This window comes from Rattus norvegicus, chromosome 16, assembly GCF_036323735.1.
Source record: "Rattus norvegicus strain BN/NHsdMcwi chromosome 16, GRCr8, whole genome shotgun sequence".
Taxonomy (NCBI): domain Eukaryota; kingdom Metazoa; phylum Chordata; class Mammalia; order Rodentia; family Muridae; genus Rattus; species Rattus norvegicus.
Genome location: NC_086034.1, coordinates 1,818,725 through 1,840,070, shown reverse-complemented (window position 1 = coordinate 1,840,070; position 21,346 = coordinate 1,818,725).

The following is a 21,346-nucleotide window of genomic DNA, read 5'->3' as shown; positions in this document are numbered from 1 at the left end:
TTAAGCAATTTTTGTGGCTTTAACAACAATAGCAAAAAAAAAAAAAGTGTGAACATGAGACATGAGACAGGGTGGGAATTGAAATGTCATATTTTGGAGCTTAATTTTTACCAAAAGAATCTGAAGGAAGACTAAATGCCCTATGTATTCACTAACTTGGGTGAGCAGTAAATTTCCTTCTCGCTTTTCAGTGAAATACATTTGAGCATAAATAACTATAAATAACTATAGTGAGATGGCAAGCAAATAGAAGAAATAGGGCCATCCGTATAGTTCAAGGGTAGAGCACTCATCTATGAGGTTCAATTCCCGGGAACATCAATCAAAACCCACCCCAAACAAACCCAAACCAAACAAACAACTAACCAACTAACCAAAGTCACCCTGGACTTCGTGTATCACACTTGGGAGGTGAAGGCAGGAACATCGAAAATTCAAGGTTAGGGGTTGGGGATTTGGCTCAGTGGTAGAGGGCTTGCCTAGCAAGCGCAAGGCCCTGGGTTCGGTCCCCAGTTCCGAAAAAAAGAAAAAAAATTCAAGGTCATCCTTGGGTACATAGGAAGTCTGGAGCCATCCTGGGGTACATGAGACTATCAAAACAATAACAGCAAAAGCAAAACATAGAGAAGCCACCTAGCATTATACTACCATTAGAAAGCTGAATTTACAGCAACACATCTCTGAAAGTCTGACGTGTAGGTGCAGATTTTGAAGGAAAGATGGGAAGATCAGACAGCAAGTAATGATAAAATGCACTGCGAGGCACTTTCCTAAACTGTGAAGGCTTTAAAGGGGTTAATGAAGGGCTGAATGGCTCAATCAGTAAAGTGCTTGCATGCTGAGTTCAAATCCTCAGTACCAGCAAGAAAGCCCAGAGTAACGACCTTTCTGTAACCTACTGCTGAGGGGTAGAGAAGATACCAGAGCTCACTGGCCAGGCAAGCTGGTCAATCACTGAACTCTGGATTAGGAAAGATGCTGTTAGGATAACCTTTCTGTACAGTGTATGAAGGTTGTCTTTGTATTATCCAACTGTTAACTGTATACTGAAGAGAGCTCAGTACTGGCCTGATTTCGGTATTGTTATTCTTACGGTCCATCGCCTGCCTCCGAATTTTGTAAACATACACCTTCTTCACTCACTGACTGTTCTAATAAAGAGCTGACAGTCAATAGAGAGGGAATGAGGGACTTCCGGGCTGAGAGAGGGGGCTTTAAGGTAGAAGAGTCAGCCAGGCAAGATTCTCCAGAGTGACACAGAAAGGACAGGAGAGGGAGAGGGAGTGAGAGAGAAGTAACAGGCAGGAAGTGGACTAGAATAGCGGGGTTTATCTGTATGAGTTAGCCGAGAGTCTGCCCAACTATAGTGCCTATGCCTTTATAAATAAAGTCTCTTTGTCTGAATTTACACCACTGACAGGTATAGGATGTCCAGCTATAAAGCACAGTCTCAACAAAAAGTACAGTACACCCTGATGTTGACCTGGGGCCAACACTCACTCTCTCTCTCTCTCTCTCTCTCTCTCTCTCTCTCTCTCTCTCTCTCTCTCATACACACATGAACAAAGAATGTTTTGTTCCAGCTAGCCTGTATAAAAGATACAAAACCTGGTACTTTACTTATGTACTCTAAACCTAGATCGAGCAGGTTCTATGCTATTCTTACCTATATCCAAACCATACGCCCCTTGTTACTTGCTGTTCAAGTCTCTCCCCGACTGCTGCTCTACCAGCCTGTCCTGAGGGTGCACTTGTAGACATGTGCTGACAACTCATCTGGCCTCATGGTGGCCTTCTCCTCTTTTCCTCTTCTTCTTTCTCCCCTGGTCTCTCCTGAGACCTCTCATTCTATCTCTAAGTCCTGTGTTCCTCTCTCCACTGCCCAACCACAGGCTCTAGCCTTTTTTATTAGCTAATCAACTTTAAATTGGGAGCAAGGTTTACACAACCAAGGTCAGTGTCCATGAGAATTCACTCATCTGGACGGCTACCAGATCTTGGGGTTCAGAATTCAGCATTTGTATGTGTAGCACCAGACCAATCCCCAACACACAAACACATTCACAGTCACACTCACACATTCACACACCCCTACACACTCATACACAAGGACACACTCACACATTTACACGCACAGACACATACATTCACACACTCAGTCACACACACTCATACACACCCATACACATAGAGACATATACTCACACACATTCACTCATACATACATTCACATACTTATTCACACACATTCACACATGTACATTCACATGCATACACACACCTACACACACTCACCCTCACACACAGGCTTTTAAATAAACTTTAATATAAATTTTAACCATGTTAAGAGAAAGAGAGGTGGCTGGGATGAAAGTAAGAGCATGAGTGTGTCCTTTCAAAAGAAAGTTGTGTACAATTTTTCTTAAATGCAGTGTGCATTCTTGGCTTATAAAAAGTAAAGATAGTAATACCTCACTTCTTTGAATACTAAGAAGTGAATTTAATAGGTCTAGTGGTAGTTGAAGTAGAAAACAGAAAAAAATAAACAGTAAATTTCATATTTTCCCCCTTACCTGTTCCAACGTCATGCTCTTTAATAAGAGAGAGGGGGAGAGAGAGGTGGAGGAGAGGGAGAGGGAGGGAGGGGGAGGGGAAAGAGAGGGGAGAGGGAGGGGGAGGGGAAAGAGAGGGGAGAGAGGTGGAGGAGAGGGAGGGGGAAGGGAGAGGGAACAGAAAGGGAGGGGGAGGAGGAAGGGAGAGGGAACAGAAAGGGAGGGGGAGGGGGAAGGGAGAGGGAACAGAAAGGGAGGGGGAGGGGAAAGAGGGGAGAAGGAGGGGGAGGGGGAGGGGAGAGAGAGAGGTGGAGGAGAGGGGGGAAGGGAGAGGGAGCAGAGAGGGAGGGGAAGAGGGAGGGGGAAGGAGAAAGAGAGAGAGGGAGGGAGAGATATGAGATCATTATTCCTAATTATTTTGATTCAATTTGTATATAACCTTATCCAGTTTATTATCTGGTTTCCCAAATTGAGCAGAACAAAGAGGATCCCTGGGCCTAACAACGGCAAGAGCAGCAAACAGAAGCATAGGGCTGAGCAAACAGAAATCCAGAAGGGCCCAGAGGAAATACAGGAAACAGGTAATAGTGGCTGCTCAGTGGGAGCACTGGGAAACAGAAGTGGGGTAGAGGAGTGAGAGGTAAAGTCCCATCCCATCAAAGGAACCCCAGATTCATCACTTAATTTTAACCTAATTATATCTCAATACTGTTACTTTGAGGATAAATAAAATTGTTTCTTATTTTACTAAATTTTGTATTATTTTATTTATTTAGGAGGGAATTTGTTACTTTTGTAACTAAAACATTAAGAGATACTAAACATATAATGGTTGTGTATAATATGAAAAAAACTGGAAGCCACATAACAGCCTAACAATAGATCGATCAAAAATATCATACACATTCAATAAAATAGTCACTAAAAATGTCATAGATGATTATTTTGTAACAGAATGTATTCAAGCCATATATTTTAAGTAGAATAAAAGGTAGGCTATAAAACATGTATAAGTATTAATACATGCTTTAAAAATCTCTTCTAGATAGAAATACTCTGAAAAAAGGAAAAAAATTGCTTTGATCTAAGTATTTCATCTGTAAAACATATATACATAATTAACAGCTTGTTTTTATAGTAAAACAACTTAGAAAAGGGAAACATGGTGGTTTGGGTGAGAATGGCCCCATGGGCTGGTTTATTTGAATACTGTCAGTAGGTGAAACTGTTTGGGAAGGATTAGGAAGAATGGCCTTGCTGGGGGACTTGTGTCTTTCCAAAGCCTACACCTCTCTCAGTTTTCTCTCAGTCAATCTCTCACTCTCCCCCTTTTCTCTCCGCCTCTACCTCTGCCTCAGCCTCTCTCTGATTTCTGCTGCGCATCAGAATGTAAGCTCTCAGATGCTTCTCTAGCTCCGTGCCTGCCTGCTGCCATGCTCCTCAACATGATGGTCATGGACTCTAACCTTCTGGAACTGAAAGCCCCAATAAACTCTTTCTATTACAAATTGCCTTAGTCATGGCAGCTCGTCATAGAAATTGAAAAGTAGGTGAGACAGAAAAGCGTAAATGTAACTTTTAGTCTCCTGCTGGTAATTGTCATCTCCAAGGCCCACTGCCTCAGTCTGCTTCCCTAGGCCTAGTCTTGGAAGCTTCTAGCCTCCATACAATCTTACTGCTGAATATGCTCAGCTTTTCTAGTTCTTCCTGAACTCTGGAAAGTTTAGAAAACTTTGAGTTGGCTGCCTAGTCGAACTCAACTGTTTAGGCTCAAACTCCCCTGCAGGCTTCAAGATTCAAATCTGACTTCTCTCAGCCTCTGACTGAACTGCTCTGCTTGGCCTCATACTAACTCTGGCAATCTGGTCTAGTCTTCTGGCGCCTCATTCTCTGGCTTGTTCTGTCCTCACCAGCTTGTTCTCTCTTCACCCTGTCTCTGTAAAACTTTCCCGATAAAACTACCTCCTCTCTCTGCCCCTCAAGTACCTTCCCCCTCCGCTCTCTTCTCGTGAGAGTTGGGCATAGCCTGTTCTGTCAAATCTGTCTCTGATTCACCACTTTGTCTGCCACTCCACTAAACATCTCTTTCAAACGTGGGTGCTTCGTTCTACAAACTAGCCTTACCTTCATTCTTTGGGACTAAAGGTGTGTGCTAAGGGTGTATCTGTATTTTAGCCAGAGGGATTAAAGACGTGTGTTAAGGGCGAGCTGCACTACAACTAGAAACAGGGATTTTCTGTAAATGACACAATCTTGGGGTTCATCATATGATCAAATATCCTGCAACAGAAAAATAAAGTATTTTCATTAATATTTTGGGAGCCAACACTGAGACAATGGTGATAATTATGTGTCTGTTAGCTGAGTTATAAATTATATAGGTATTTGGTTGTTCTGAGTATATCTGTAAGGTTTCTTGATGAGGTTAACATTACAATTGCCTTTCCTTTAACGGAAGAAACTTGTCCAATCCATTGGAAGTCTGAGTGAGCCAATTGGGGGTGGGGGGGCAGGAAGGGAGGGACAGAGAGAGTGTGTCTTAGTCTACTGCTCTGCATAATACAGCTTATGATGCTAAAGCAGGGTTCTGCTACACCGAATATTTAAGAAAGGGAATTGGGGCTAGAGAAATAGTTCTGTGGTTAGCAGCACCGGCTGCTCTTTTAGAGGAGCTGGGTTCAGTTCTTAGCACCCACGTGGCAGCTCACAGCTGTCTGCAACCTCTGCTCCACGTGATCTGACTCCCTCTTCTGGCCTCTGATACACAAGCAATGCACAGTCAAACATGCCCGAGAAACACCCATAAATAATAAAATAATAAAAAAAAATGTAATGGAAAGTGACTCTGGAACTGGGTAATGAGGTGGTGAGTGAGAGACTCTTGAGATGCAAAGTATAGAAATATTTTTGTTTTGTTTTGTTTTTGAGATAGGTTTTATAGCCCAGGCCGTTTGAACTTGCTATACAGTTGAGGGCGACCTTGAACTTCTGTTCCTCTTATACGAATTTCCCAAGTGCTATAATCACAGGCATTTGCCGCCATTTATGGTTTGCTTCTGTCTTTCAGAAAGGACACAAGTAATGGTACACACAACATTAGGAAGAACAATCCTAGTAACAGCCATCCTGGTGAGGTCTCGGTAAGAGTAAAAGACATGTTATCCAACAATGGTGAAAAGATGATTCTTGATATAACTTATAAAGACATTTGCTCTATTCTGTTTTGTGGAAGTTAGGACTTGGCAACATGAGATTGTGTATTGATCTGAACTTTGTAACAAATACAAGTGGCTTAGTTCCTCCTCTGTGTAAAGGCAAAAAGGGATGGATTTTAAAAGATGTTATTAGGTAAAAGGGGACCAGAAATGAAAAGTTTGACGAAGATACATCTTTAATTTTTTTCAAAACCTATTTTTAATGATGGTTCTTAAATGATTTAACCTCCTTTTTAGTCCATTACCCACCAGAGGTAGTGGGAAAGAAACGACGGGGGGTGGGGTGTAGAGGGTCTGTTTAGAAAGGTTCTTTGGAGCAACTCTGTCTGTGTTGCCTGGAAATTGGCAGTTCGGTTTACAGGTTAGCTTGATCCACTCACAAACACGGCATGGATACACCAGCAGTCCAGTTAGCTAGAGTCAAGATAGCAAACATGAACCAGCAGCAGTGTCACCACCTAACAGAAACAGACAGGCCTCAGCCTCTGTATAAGTCAGCAGGAGGAACCAAGAGGAACACACCAGAAGAAGTTCTTGGCTGTGTTCTCTCATGGGAGCAAAGATCAGTGAAGGCACAAGACCAACAAGCATTGCACAGCTAGCTCTATACGCAAGCCAATCTCAGCCTCAGCCACTGTCCTTTAAGTCCTATGTATACCCTGTAGACATCACACGCCCTCCACAGGTCTTGCTTCATCACATGTCTTGCCTCAGCACATGCATCTGTCCCAGCTGGCATCACTCTGCCAATAAGCCTGAGTCTGTGGAATCTGCAAGAAACCTCAGCACATCACCAGAAGTTTTTTGGTATGTTTCTCTCTATGGAGTCCTGACAAATGGAGCTCAACTACACAGTGTAAGGCAGACCAGTATATGCTTGTCTTAGCATAGAATCCTTCATCACGTGTCCTTTCACATGCTTGCTTTAGCAGAACATCCTCTCTCCTGTGTCAGCTAACCGTTCCTTCATGAGTCTGCCTTAGTCTTTCACCTGTGTCCACTTCAGGAAAACACTCCTTCACATGCTTGCCCCAGCAAAAATTCTTCCAATATAACTAACTTTCCAAAGAACCCTTAAGTCTCCACTTCACTCAGCCTATTCATAAAGCTTTAAAAACAAACGAACAAAAAGGAGAAATTGTTTTGGAGAAAACCCGAGTGGCTAAATAACCCTGTTGATAAGGAGATTAGTTGCCTTGTAAGCCCCAGAGCTGATCGGCTTTGCCACAGACATGCTGTCAGCGTTAACCGAAAGGGATCTAGACAGACAAAATCTGTGGGGCTTGGAAAAGAGGGAAGCATGGAACCAGGAGGAACCTCCTGTCTAGAGCAGGAGTGGGGTCCAGTCGTGTCCAACTCTGGAAATCTTATTTCAAGAGTGGTAGAAAGTAGGGCTCCCTCTCTTGCTTCAGGCCTGCATGTTCTGTTGCAGTAGTCCTGTGCCCCCAACATTACCCATACCAGAGGTGATTACAGTCAGGTTAAACTTCCCTTCTCCTTGTAAGGTGATATCCAGCAAGCACCTGGAATTCCTCCCTGTGCAAATGAGGCATCCCCAGCATCCCACCCCTGACTAACTGACAGTCCCTACTCACCTTACAAAGGTTTAAAAAGCCTTGTCCCCTTCTTCCCCCAATTAAAGGAGCTGCTGACTGAAGCCTGTCTCCTGAGAAGTCTGTCTCCTCGAGCTCTCTCACAACCTGAGGTCTCTCACTCACAGCCTGAGGTCTCTATCACGCATGCGCGCGCGCGCACACACACACACACACACACACACACACACACACACACACACACACACACGTCCTGTTTCCCCTCTCTGCATTTGTTGGTTGTACTCGCAGGTGATGATAAAGTTAAGGGAGGGGGACCTGAGGGTGAATGACAAAAATTAAGCAAGATTGCAGTAGAAGGTCTGAAATCACAATAGGACCCGAAAGTTATTTTGGTGTGTGATGGTTTGAACGAAAGATGTCTCCTACAGTCTCTAGCATTTGAACACTTAGCTCCACTAGGACAGCTTAGGTTGTGCAACTTGCTGGAGAAATATGTCACTGGAGGCAGGCTTTGAGGAAAAGCCTGAGGCATTTTCCCATTTGTCCTCACCTTCTGGCTCCTGCTTACTCGCCCACTGCCTGCTGCTCTCCTGCCGTGACTGTAACCCTCTGCAACTGTGAGCCCCAAACAAAATGTCACCTTGGTCATGGTGTTTTAATCACAGCAATAGAAAATAACTAAGAAATAAAGCTTTTTCTATCTCTTTTAGACGCTGGCTAGAACTTAAATTCTTTCTTTTTTTCCTTTTCTTTTCTTTTCTTTTCTTTTTTTTTTTTTTTTTTTTTGTTTTTTGTTTTCTGATATTTTGGGCTTCCTACTTTTCTCTCAAGCCCTGCTTCCAGGCATGTGGTGGATCTCCACAGCGGTAACTCAGACCCAATGGTTTTTCCTCTTCTCTCCTCCACTGTCCTTCTCCATGCAGTTGTTGAGATTTACAGCTTGCCTGCCCTAAAGTACTTTTCATTTAAATTCTGCGTTTGTGCTATCTATCTATCTATCTATCTATCTATCTATCTATCTATCTATCTATCATCTATCTATCTATCATCTATCTATCTATCATCTATCATCTATCTATCTATCATCTATCTATCATCTATCTATCTATCTATCATCTATCTATCTATCATCTATCTATCTCTCTATCATCTATCATCTATCTATCATCTATCTATCTATCTATCTATCTATCTATCATCTATCTATCATCTATCTATCTATCTATCTATCTATCTATCTATCTATCTCTTGCTCACTCTGCCTCTGTCTCTTTCTCCAGGGTCCCATCTATACCAAGTGTTAGCCTAGAATTCACCATGTAACTTTAAGATGATCTTAAACTCAAGGCAGTCCTGTTTCTACCTCCCAAGTACACACACGCACACACACACACACACACACACACACACACACACACTCACACACAGGGCATGTAGGTGTGTGCTTCCAGGCCCAGCTTGGTCAGTTTATGTCTGCCACAATATCATTTACTTTAAGTGGTTAAGGCTTTACCTCAGTTTGGCTACAGTTTTCTTCATGGCTTTTCGCTCACCGACTTTTGTTATGAGTCTAACCTTGGACACATAACAATGCTACCGGAGGAAAATTCCAAGCAGCTTGTCTTGAACATGTCTGTTTTCATTGCTCTGGGCAAGCCAAAGGAGTCTGATGGTACAGACCAAAAGAATTGCCTAAATTAAGCTTCATCCAGGAAGTCTTCCTTGACTGCTTTCCCAGCTAGTCAGTGCCAGCCTGCACAACCATATTACTGCAAACTTGGATTCCGTTCTGAATAAGAGCTTTGTCTATCTAGGGAAGATACAGGATAGAAGGCGTTTCCAAGCTAGGGTTGCGTAAACACCTTCTTCTCAAGAATGTACAGAGTACCTCGGGGTAGAGTGCTAGCCTAACAAGTATGCGGATTTGATCCCCAGCCCTGTAGCAGTAAATTGTTAAATCCACTCTATTCTGGCAGGGCACATGCCTCCTCTGCGCCTGTCCAAGAGCTCTGCATTCACCAATGAAAGACATGCGCACTCTGACTCAAACTTAATGTGCCTTAACTTGCTCAATGGCTGTACACTTTCAACCCTCGCCTCCGATATTTCCGAGTTAACTCTAAATATATATTTTATCTTTGCTGCCTTAGACCCTTCTGGGCAGCCATTCTGGCGCCGCTCTTCTACTTGCACCTGCATTTTGGCCGTCTCTCCCTCCTACACCGTCCCAGCATGATCTGTCCTACACCCACATCATGGCAGAATCGCTAATAAATTTCTATAAGCCTACAACACACTGAGCGCCATCTGTAACAGCAGTAATAATAAATAATAAGTTATTGCAAAAAAATAAAAGAAAAGAAAGGGTTTGAGAACCAACTTAACAGTGAGAGTGCTTGCCTCAGGTACACAAGGCCTCTGGGTTTGGTTGCCAGTGACTTAGATAACGAAAATTCACAGAAAGGACTAGTTCTACTTAGAAATAATGGCTGTGAAGTATATATTTTTACACTGTTCCAGAGCTTCCAATCCTCTGGGGATAATGTGAGGTGGTGAATTAAACAGGATTATGTTTTTGTTTTCAAAAGTGAAGTCAGAGGACTCAGACTCCCTGGTATCAAAACATAATACAAAACCACGGTAGTGAAATCAGTGTAGTAATGGGAAAAAGACAGACAGACACTCACATCAGTGGAATAGAAAAGAGAACAGAAATAAGCCACTGTATATGTGCTCAGAGGATTTCTGGAACCGACGCCAAGAACATTCATTGGAGAAAGGCCAGAGTGGTCAACAAATTGTGCCAGAAAAACTAGAAAGTCGCATAGATCTTTATCTAACACTCTATGAAGAAGATAATTCAAAGTAAAAAGGCAATCTGAACATAAAAGTTAAACCCCTAAAGGTCTTTTAAGAAAACACAAAAGAAAAGTTTCATGGTATCGGAGTTGGCAATAACTTCTCATGCGTTACCCCAGAAGTATGAGGCAGGGCGGTCAGTTCCACTAGGTGTCACCATCAAAGTATTTTCTGGGTACACTAGAATGAAGCCTAGGACACTGTGCATGCTCAGAACACAAGGTTAAACTTTTTTTTTTTTTTTTGGTTCTTTTTTTCGGAGCTGGGGACCGAACCCAGGGTCTTGCGCTTCCTAGGCAAGCGCTCTACCACTGAGCTAAATCCCCAACCCCAAGGTTAAACTTTTTTATATCAAGGAAATCACTAGTTAAATCACAGAGTTAAAGGCAATCTGCAAGATATTATAAGTCATTTCTCTGATAAGAGGAAAATATCTGGAGAGTATGAATAATTATTGTAAAAATTACCACCACTACCACCACCACCACCAACAACAACAACAACACTTGTTTTAGTTTGTTTTTCTGTTGCTATAATAAACACCAGGACCGAAAGCAACTTCTGTCACCACAGAGGGTCAAGGCAAAAACTCAAAAAAAAAAAAAAAGAGCCTGCAACAGAAACTGTGGGGGAACATTGCATCCTGGCTTGTTTCCTCCTACTCAGCCAGCTTTCTTATACAACCTGCGACTGCCTTTCCAGGGGTGGCATTGCCTGCTGTGGGCTGGGTACTCTAACATCAACCAGCAATCAGAAAAATGCCCTACCATCATGCCCATAAGCCTTTCCCACGGAGGAAGTTCTTCAGCTGAGGATCCTTCTTCCTGGGTGAATTTAGGTTGGCACCAAATTGGCAGTTGAAGCTAATTGAGAAATGTACAAGCAACTCGAATAGAACGTCTTCCAGAAAAGATATACAAGTGGCCATTTGAGCATGTGAGAAGAGCCTCTGTGTTGATAGTGAAAATTAAAACTGTGAGTAGTGGGGCTGGGGATTTAGCTCAGTGGTAGAGTGCTTACCTAGGAAGCGCAAGGCCCTGGGTTCGGTCCCCAGCTCCGGAAAAAAAGAACCAAAAAAAAACAAAAACAAAAACAAAAACAAAAAAACCGTGAGTAGGCCAGTCACTGTGGCACAAGTTATTAATCTCGACAGTCAGGAGGCAGAGGCAGGAGGATCTCTGAATTTGAGATTGGTCTACACGATGAGTTTCAGCATAGTCAGGACTTCATATGGAGACCCTACCTCAAAACAAACAAACAAACAAAACCCTCAAACAAAACAAAACAAAAAATCCACGAGTAGATATTATGTCACATCTACTAGGCTGGCTAATAAGGGAAAAAAATGGAAACAGAAAAGAAAGGAGGGCCAAAGCAAGCAATGACCAGTTTGGGCTTGGAGGTGAAGAAACTGGGACACACAAGCATTGTTTATAGGATGTAAAATAATGTAACTTCTACAGAAAAATGGTAGGGTTCTTACAAATAAAAGTAATGGGGCTAGAGATGTAACTTAGTAGTAAATGATCACCTTGCAAGCACAACAATTCTATCCCAAACACTACACAACACCCTAAAACATTGAAGTTAACTTATGATCCAGCCATGTTTGCCTTAGATGTATATTCTAAAGAAGGGACAACAGGAACCAAACAGGTATTTGGAAACCATGTTCCCAGCAGCTTTATTCATTAAGGTCGAAAAGTGAAAATAGCTTAGAAATCTGTTTGCAAGTGAAGTGATCTGAAAATATGCATTGGCACGGTTCATGTGTTCAATGGCAGCATGTGCCCAGTGGATACTGCAGAAGAGTAGTTTCATTATGGAACATTCTACCAGGCGGCGGTATTCTAGGAACTTAGAAGCCGATGTCCTAGATACTTTATTATTGCTGTGAACACACACCATGCCCAAGGCAACATATAAAAGGAAGCATTTAATTAATTGAGGGCTCGCTTATGGTTTCAGAGGGCGAGTCCATGATCATCATGGCAGGGAACATGGCAGCAGGCAGGCAGATATGTCATCAGAGCAGTAGCTGAGAGCTTAGATCTGATCACAAACAGAAGGCAGAGAGAGTGAGACAGAGCCTGGCGAGGCCCATCCCCAGGGACACACCTTCTCCAACAACACACCTCTTAATCCTTCCCAAAACAGTTTTATCAACCAGGGACCAATCATTGGAATATATGAGCCCAAGGGGACATTGTCATTTGAACCACCACAGCCACCACAGCCACCACAGTTAAAGGGTGATACTGAGGAGAATAGTCTGACGCATTTGGAGGGGAATTCAGCATTGATATTAGGTAGGAACTTGTGTGGTGCAGAAAAGCTCGTATCTTAGCCTAAGAACAACATGGATAAAGTAACATACATTTTAAGAAGACGTCCCTCTGGATAGTAACTGAAGAACAGATTGGAAAATGAATAGAAAAGAACTCAGATAGCAGACTTGGGGCTGGAGAGATGGCTCAACAGGTAAGAGGACTTGTTACTGTTCCTGCAAAGGATAGAGCTTGGCTTCCACCAGTCACGTGTGCTAAAACAACCAGGCCCAGAGGATCTGATGCTCTCTTCTAGAAACTACACACACACACACACACACACACACACACACACACACACACACACACACTTTTTTTAAAAGATAGCCAACTTGATATATGTCCTTTGAAAGTGTAGCTGACTGTACTGTATTGGTTCCGTGGTTGAGCTGGGAAAGCCCCTACCATCAGTCTGATAAGAATGATTCATTATGTCTAAATTGCACAATGGGCCTCATGATTTGATCTCTATGGACTGGTATGATAAAGTACCATAGGCTGAGAGGCTTATGTATGTCTCAGTTCTGGAGGAATGGGAAGTCCAAGGTCAAAGCCCTGGCAGATTCCTTCTAGGTTAAGGGTCTGCTTCTCTCATTCACAGACGCCATCTTCTCTTTGTCCTTAAATGGGTAAAAGAGGGAGGCGTTGCCTTTTCTATAAGGGTAGTGATCACATTCCTGAGAACTCTCCTCCCATGACCCTATTGCTTCTCCAAGGCACAGCTCCTAATACCATCACTTTGTGAAGATTCAACATATGAATTCTAGGAGGTCAAAAGTATGAAAAGATCCAAATGTGGCGGCTCGTAAACCAGTGTTTAGGAGGCAGAGGCAAGAAGATCACCATAAACCACAAAGCCAACTGAGCTTACAGAAAGCAACATAGTATCATGAGCAAGACTCAAAACCATAGCAACTTGGAACCACCAACTTTTCCATTTAGGAAGCTAAAAGTTTGGTACTTGCCCGTCAGAAGGTGACTAGCTCTGGAGTAATATCACTGGGTGTGAATTTGGAACCAGATTCCATCCATGTTCGGCAACATTTCACCTAAAGTCACAGTGTAATGGTGGGGATCCTAAGCACATCAGAGTGACTCCACTAGGAGACTGGTCCTTGAGAAATTGGTGTGATTTCCTCAGACTTTCTCCCATGTCCTTTTCTTCCATTATTAATTTCACTTTGAGTCTGCTGTAATAAATCCCAGTTGTATGATAATATTCTGAGACTTGGGAGTCTTCCCAGCAAGTTCTTTGGAACACAGTGGTCTTCCGGAACTCCGGTTGGGATAGTTAGCAAGGCTGCTGCCAAGGCTGAGTGAGAGTCTGATTTTGATCCCCGGTACCCTTAGGGCAGGCAGAGAGAACCAAGTTCTGCAAGCTGCCCTTTGACTTCCTCAAGCGAAAACAGATCATGATTTCTAAAATGTTATGCTTATTGTAGAAATTCAAATAGAGAATGGAAATCCCCTTCTGATATGGAAATTTTGGTTCTTTCTCCCTAACTCTTGACTCTGTTAACTTTGATTCAGTTTACTAAGTATCTGCTTGCCTACTGTGTTCAGAGGGACCCAACTTTAGGTTCCCCTTTTGTGCTCATTCCGGTCTCTGTTTTTCTCTCTATCATTGTAGAAATGGTACCTTATCTCTCGAGCCCTGTATTTGTGCATTGGATTTAGAAAGCCATTCTTTCTAGTATAAGGCTCCATATCCTCAGCCGCACTTACAGAATCTAATTTTCCTCAACTATCAATCCATTCCCACTGTTGTCATACTAAATACCTTCAAGACTTTCTCATAACCTAAACCCATCCAATTCAGGGTAGCCTCTCATCTTTGCTCTCTCTGATGCTGACCCTCCTCTCTCCAAGGCCTGCTGACACGACATGCTCATCACTAACTCATTGCTTTGGTTGTGCACTTCTTCCAGTTCTCACTCTATATTTTTCTCATTTCAACCTCGTGTTATTTATAAAGCTTTCTCTGCCCAGCAGCTCTGACGAGACAGCCTGGTTCCTCTCCAAAACATTCAGAGTAGGAACCACACAATTCACAATTTATATATGCACTCATAAGGACTTATTGGTGGCAAGTGATAGAAAACCAAACTCCAATTGATTTATTAAGTAACAGGTCCACGTATATTGAAATATCAGATTTTATACATATATGTAACATATATATACATATGTACATATATATTGTTACTTTTATTTTTTTACAGTCCAGTCATTACCCTCCTGGTCCACTCTCCCACAGTTCCTCTTCTCATTCCTCCTACCCCCTGTCTCAAAAAGGATGTCCCCAACACCTCACTACACACACACACACACACACACACACACACACACACACACACACACACCTGACAGGCCTCCCCACTCCCTGGGGACCCAAGTCTTTCAAGGGTTAGGTGCATCTTCTCTCACTGAGGCCAGACCAAGCAGTCTTCTGCTGTATATGTGTCAGGAGCCTTGGACCAGGTAGTGTATGCTGCCTGCTTGGTGGCTCAGAGTCTTAGAGATCTCAGGGGTCTGCGTTAGTTGAGACTGCTGGTCTTCCTATGGGGTCACCTTCCTCCTCAGCTTCTTCCAGCCTTTAAACCACAGGGGTCCCTGACTTCAGTCCATTGGTTGAGTGTAACATCTGCATCTGTCTCAGTCAGCTGCTTGTTGGACCTCTCAGAGGGCAGTCATGCTAGGATTCTGTCTGTAACCACATAGCATCAGTAACAGTGTCAGGCATTGGAGCCTCTCCTTGAGCTGGATCCCAAGTTGGGCCAGTTTCTGGACCTCCCTTCCCTCAGTATCTTCTTCATTTTTGTCCCTGAAGGCCTTTTTAGAAAGGAACAGTTCTGGGTCATTGTTTTTGACTGTGGGGTGGCAACCCCATTCCTCCACTTGATGTCTTTCTATTGGAGGTGGACTCTATGAGTTCCCTCTCCTCACTGTTGGGCATTTCATCTAAGGTCCCTCCCTTTGAGTCCTGAGAGTTTCTCATTTCCCAGTTCTCTGGTGTATTCAAGCACCCCTGGCCTCCAGGTTGTATATCTCCATTCTTTCAGCTAGCCCTCAGGGCTTCTCTCCTGTCCCCACCCAATACCTGATCATGTTCCCCTTTCCCCTCCCCCTTTCCTCTTCCATCCAGGACCCCCCTCCCTCTGCCTCCTGTGACTGCTTTCTTCTCCGTCCCAAGTGGAATTAAAGCATCCTCCCTTGGGCCCTTCAGCTTGTTAACCTTCTTGAGTTTTGTGGATTGTATCCTGGGTATTCTGTACTTTTCTAGCTAATTTCCACTATCAGTGAGTATATATCATGCATGTCCTTTTGAGTCTGAGTTACCTCACTCAGGATGGTATTTTCTAGTTCCATCCATTTGCGTGCAAAACTCATTATATCCTCATTCTTTTTTTTTTTTTTTTTTTTTGGTTCTTTTTTTGGAGCTGGGGACCGAACCCAGGGTCTTGCGCTTCCTAGGCAAGCGCTCTACCACTGAGCTAAATCCCCAACCCCTATATCCTCATTCTTAATAGCTGAATAGTATTCTGTTGTGTAAATGAACCATGTTTCCTGTATCCATTTTTCTGTTGTGGGACACCTGAGTTGTTTCTAGCTTCTGGGTATCACAAATAAGGCCACTATGAATATAGTGGAGCATGTGCTCCTGCGGTATGGTGGGGCATCTTTCGGGTATATGCCCAAGGGTGGTATGGATAGGTCTTCAGGTAGATCTATTTCCAATTTTCTGAGGAACCTCCAGATTGATTTCTGGAGTGGTTGTACCATTTTGCAATCCCACCAGCAATGGAAGAGTATCCTTCTTTCTCCTCATCCTTGCCAGCATCTACTGTCACCTGAGTTTTTGATCTTAGTCATTATGATGGATGTAAGGTGGAATCCCAGATAATATATATTTTTAAGATTAAGAAGAGCTCTGTGGGGGTTGGGGATTTGGCTCAGTGGTAGAGCAAGCAAGGCCCTGGATTCGGTCCCCAGCTCCGAAAAAAAGAATTAAAAAAAAAAAAAAAGAATAGCAAGTCATACTACCATCGAGGCACTGGTCAGGAATGCCACTGTAGTTCTTGATTTTCTCTCTGGTATGAAGTGGGTGCGGGCTCCCACGGTGACAGTGTACACCACACTCTTAGCCTATATGGAGCAAGAGGATCAAGTTCTGAACCAGTGGTGGCTCTGCACCAGACTGCCCTAGATTATGCCCTGAGCAGGGTGAGCTACGGTTTCCAAGCAATCCCTATATTTTTCCAGTTTTAATGTCACAAATGCCCCTCTCCTCGTCAGGGTAGGGGGATGGTTTGCAAGGAATCTCAGATGATGCCAAGAAAGCCTGATGTTCTGGGAGGAGTGGTTATGACCTTTAGTAGCATATGACACTTGATGTCATACCATCCAGTGGAATCTTAATGATGTTTCACACAGGTGCCCAACAATGCCCTATTCTGATACCCCCAAAGTACCTCCCACCACAGCTTCTTTAATGAACAAAATGTTGCCTGCACCAAACATGCCCTCCACTGATGCCCAAGTCATGCTCTCCTGTACAGGTCAGATACTCTGCAACCCAAGGATGCTCAGCCAATCACTGCTGATTTCTGACTCCCACGACCCTTGTAAACCACTCAAAGTGCAGGAAGCTCTCATCTTACCTGAGGAGCCCACATCTGTCCACAGACATCAGGAAGCACCAAGCCTCTTGGAGGGGCATCCAGGAGGAAACCCCCAGTTTCTAGGCCTTATTTTTGCCAGCACGGTAACTGTGGAAAAGTTTATACCAAGCACACTCACTTGACGAGTCATCAGTATATACATAGGTTAGAAGTGCTGTAGATGCAGGTAGGAAGGGTGCCATATGTTCTTTTGCTTCTGTTCTGATGAGCTTGGATGCCTTCCAGATACTGGCCACAAAGGTGTGAACGGTGCATCTGGTTGTTTTTGTGATTACACCATCTCAGACCAAAGGGCTCATAGGCAGATACCAGGATTCCCAGATGCTCAAGCCCAAACTAACAGACAGGTGATCCTCTTGACCTTTGACTTAGGTTATTCTTCCCTTCCTCTTGCTTCGGTCTCTTTACCTGTATGTTGCTACCTGTGAGCGTCTTTGAAAGGTCTAAGTTTAAATGCATATAGAGGCAAATTAGAAAGTAGTGCTGAAGTTCAAATTAAACTCTGGACCTTGTTCTGGATTCGTCAAAACCTCAAAAACATCACCTCTTGTCATGGTGCACGCCTTTAATACCAGTACTTGGAAGGCAGAGGCAGGTGGATATTTATAAGTTTGAGGCTAGCCTGGTCTATCTTTATAGCAAGTTCCAGGCCAGCCAAGACTATATGGTGATGTCGGTAGGCTCAGGTTTTTCCAAACCTACTTTAATAAGGGTTCTTTAATGCTTCAACCTCCCTTCTAGCCTACTGACCAAAGGTAGGGGAGAAGAACAGCTAATAGGAAATAGAGGGTGTGGACTTGTTTAGAAGTAGTTCTTTGGGGTGATTCCAAACATGGACGGGTGGCAGCAGCCCAGTGCAATCGCAAACACCAATCAGGAATCGGCAGCAGTGGCTCTATCCAGAAGGAACCTTGAAGCTCCTCCCTGTTGGCATGAACCTCGGAAGTGGCTGGAGGGCCGCGAGTTCTTTGGAGCTTTTCTTTCTTACAACGTCATGACAAGCGGAGATCACTGAAGACCAGCACCGCATCACAAGGTGAACCAAGGCCAGAGCATCCTCTCACTGTGGGGTTACATTTATGCTCTTCCTAAACATCACGCACTCTCTCAGCCAGCAAAACATCACGTGCCCTTTCACAAGGCAGCTTCCGGGAAAACACCACGTGTCTGTTCTCGGCAAAACGTCCTCTCAGGTGTGTTTGCTTCAGCAAAACATCCTCTTCCAAACAACACACGGCACAACCAAATCTCCACAGACGCTTCAGATGCCTCCTTTTAAGACCAAACAGCTTGCCTCTCTGGGCCACTTTGTGTAAAGTTCTCGTCATATGTCTCCATAGAATGAGGCTCTTCAGCAACTCTCCTTCGTCTGCTCTAAAAACCCAAGCCCTTTGCTTTGGTCTTCTACTATTTCCAGGGCTGGACCACCACTCACTCACCATGTGTCTTTGGTAAAAAGTATTTTCTTTAAAAATTTTTATTGGATTTTTAAACTTACATTTCAAATGTTATCCCCTTTCCAGGTTTCCCGTCCATAAACCCCCTATCCCATTCTGTTTCTATGAGGGTGTTCCCTCCCGCCCCCACCCCTTCCCACCTCCCTGCCCTGGCATTCCCCTACACAGGTGGGGTGGGGTGTCCAGCCTTGGCAGGACCAAGGGCTTCCCCTCCTATTGGTGCCCAATAAGGCCATCCTCTGCTACATATGCAGCTGCAGCCATGGGTCTGTTCATGTGTACTCATTGGATGGTGGTTTAGTCCCTGGGAGTTCTGGTTGGTTGGTATTGTTCTTATGGGGTTGCAAGCCCCTTCAGCTCCTTCAATCTGTTCTCTAACTCCTCCATTGGGGACCCCGTTCTCAGTTCAATGGTTGCCTGTGAGCATCCACCTCTGTATTTGTCATGCTCTGGCAGAGCCTCTCAGGAGACAGCTATATCCAGGCTCCTGTCAGCATGCACTTCTTGGCATCTGCAATACTGTATGGGTTTGGTGGCTGTATATGGGCTGGATCCCCACATGTGGCTGTCTCTGGATGGCCTTTCCTTCAGTCTCTGCTCCAGACTTTGTCTCCGCATTTCCTCCTGTGAATATTTTTGTTTCCCCTTCTAAGAAGGACTGAACACTGTGCTTTATTGTACTTCTTGGAAAATGATTGAAAACCATACTAGGCTATATTGGCTATCTCACATACACTGCACCAGATTCTCCCTGTCGCTGCCCGTCTACATCCCTATCTTCTCTCTTCCCACCAGATGTGGATGGAGTACCCTACTGCAAACTGCCACAGCAGCTCAGGCTTGTGGGCAGAATTAATCCTCAAGACAATCTGACTAGTGGGAAATGGGAGCTGGGAGAGACCCCAGCAGAGAAAATAATGCCCGCTCCTCTCCCTTCCTTGATGTTCACCAAGATGCTGCTTCTTCAAACAGCAGCCTGTGGGAGACTCCCAACAGCCAGGGACACTTTTCCAGGCTGCTCGTGAAGCAGAGCCTAACTCAGAAACTCACTACCTCCATTCATCACTTCCAATTCTTTCTCCTATTTTCTATGCTGGTTTGAACCTCCCAAAATAGAATGTTAATAGACAGAGACAGAGACAGAGACAGAGAGAGACAGAGACAGAGAGAGACAGAGACAGAGAGAGACAGAGACAGAGAGAGACAGAGACAGAGAGACAGACAGAGACAGAGACAGACAGAGACAGAGACAGAGACAGAGACAGACAGAGAGAGCATGCACATAGCAGTAAGTTTTTGGCTGCACTGCTTTGTGCTTCTGTCGAGTCACAGGTGCACACCCATCCAGAAGCAATCTCAGATCTGAGAATGGAAAACGTACATAGACAGACAGACAGACACACAAACACACACATCAGTTAATTCCTCTTTTCACTAATTGTTACTACACATGCACACACATACACGTGTGTGTGTGGTATACATGCATGCATGCATGCATGTATGTGCATGTACACACACATATATAACTTGTTTGATCTGTATAACATTAATTTTTTTCTTTTTTCTTTTTTTCGGAGCTGGGGACCAAACCCAGGGCCTTGCGCTCGCTAGGCAAGCGCTCTACCACTGAGCTAAATCCCCAACCCCAACATTAATTTTTTAAAACAAGGTCTCATATCATCCAGGTGGCATCAAACTTGCTATGTAGCTGAGGAAGCTTTGAAATCCTGATCCTCCTGCTTTACCTCCCACGTTCTGGAAACACAGTCCATGTGTCACACCTGACTCAAAGTTTCTTGAAGTATTTCACTGTTTTCTCTACAGATCTCAGGATGCCATCACCTTATGATCTCATCTGTCTCCAGAATGCTGGGACATGAACACGCACCACCACATCTGCCTGGATCTTGCATTTTAAAAACTTGATTCATTTAACGTCATGTGCACAGGTGTGTGCCTGAGTGCATTTGTGTGCACTGTATGTGTGCCGAGGCCTGAGGGGTGAACCCTGCATTTTAAAGAAACATGCTAGGTCACTGAGGAAGCGACCTGAAGATCAGCTCTTGAGAAATGTTACACATTTACAGAAGTTGCCACGTCGTGATATCTGTACTTAGATGTGGAAAACTTTCCTGAGAGAGGGCAGTGAGTATACTTGTCCAGAAAGCTTGATTAGAAAGCAAACATGTATGTTTATTGAAGGTTCTGAGAGGCCTCGAGAGAGAATAGGGCAGCCAGAGATGTTTAAGAGTAGAACCTCTCAAACTGGAATCACCAGGGATCTTGACCAATTGACCAATGTGAATTCTAATTCAAGGGGGTGCCTGGATCAGGAGATATCTCTCTCTCTCTCTCTCTCTCTCTCTCTCTCTCTCTCTCTCTCTCCCTCCCTCCCTCCCTCTCTCCCTCCCTCTCTCTCTCTCCCTCCCTCTCTCTCTCTCTCTCTCTCTCTCTCTCTCTCTCTCTCTTTGTGTGTGTGTGTGTGTGTGTGATCATGTGCATTTACCTGTACATGCAGATGAACAGGCCAGAGGCCAACATGGTACATGCTTTTACACCTTTCTCCACTACAATGATCATGGATCATGATCATGATGGTTACCAAGACAATGAGGACAATGACAAATGATTTGAGACAGGGTCTCTTTATATAGCTCTGACTGGCCTGGAACCCCCCTGTAGACCAGGCTGGCTT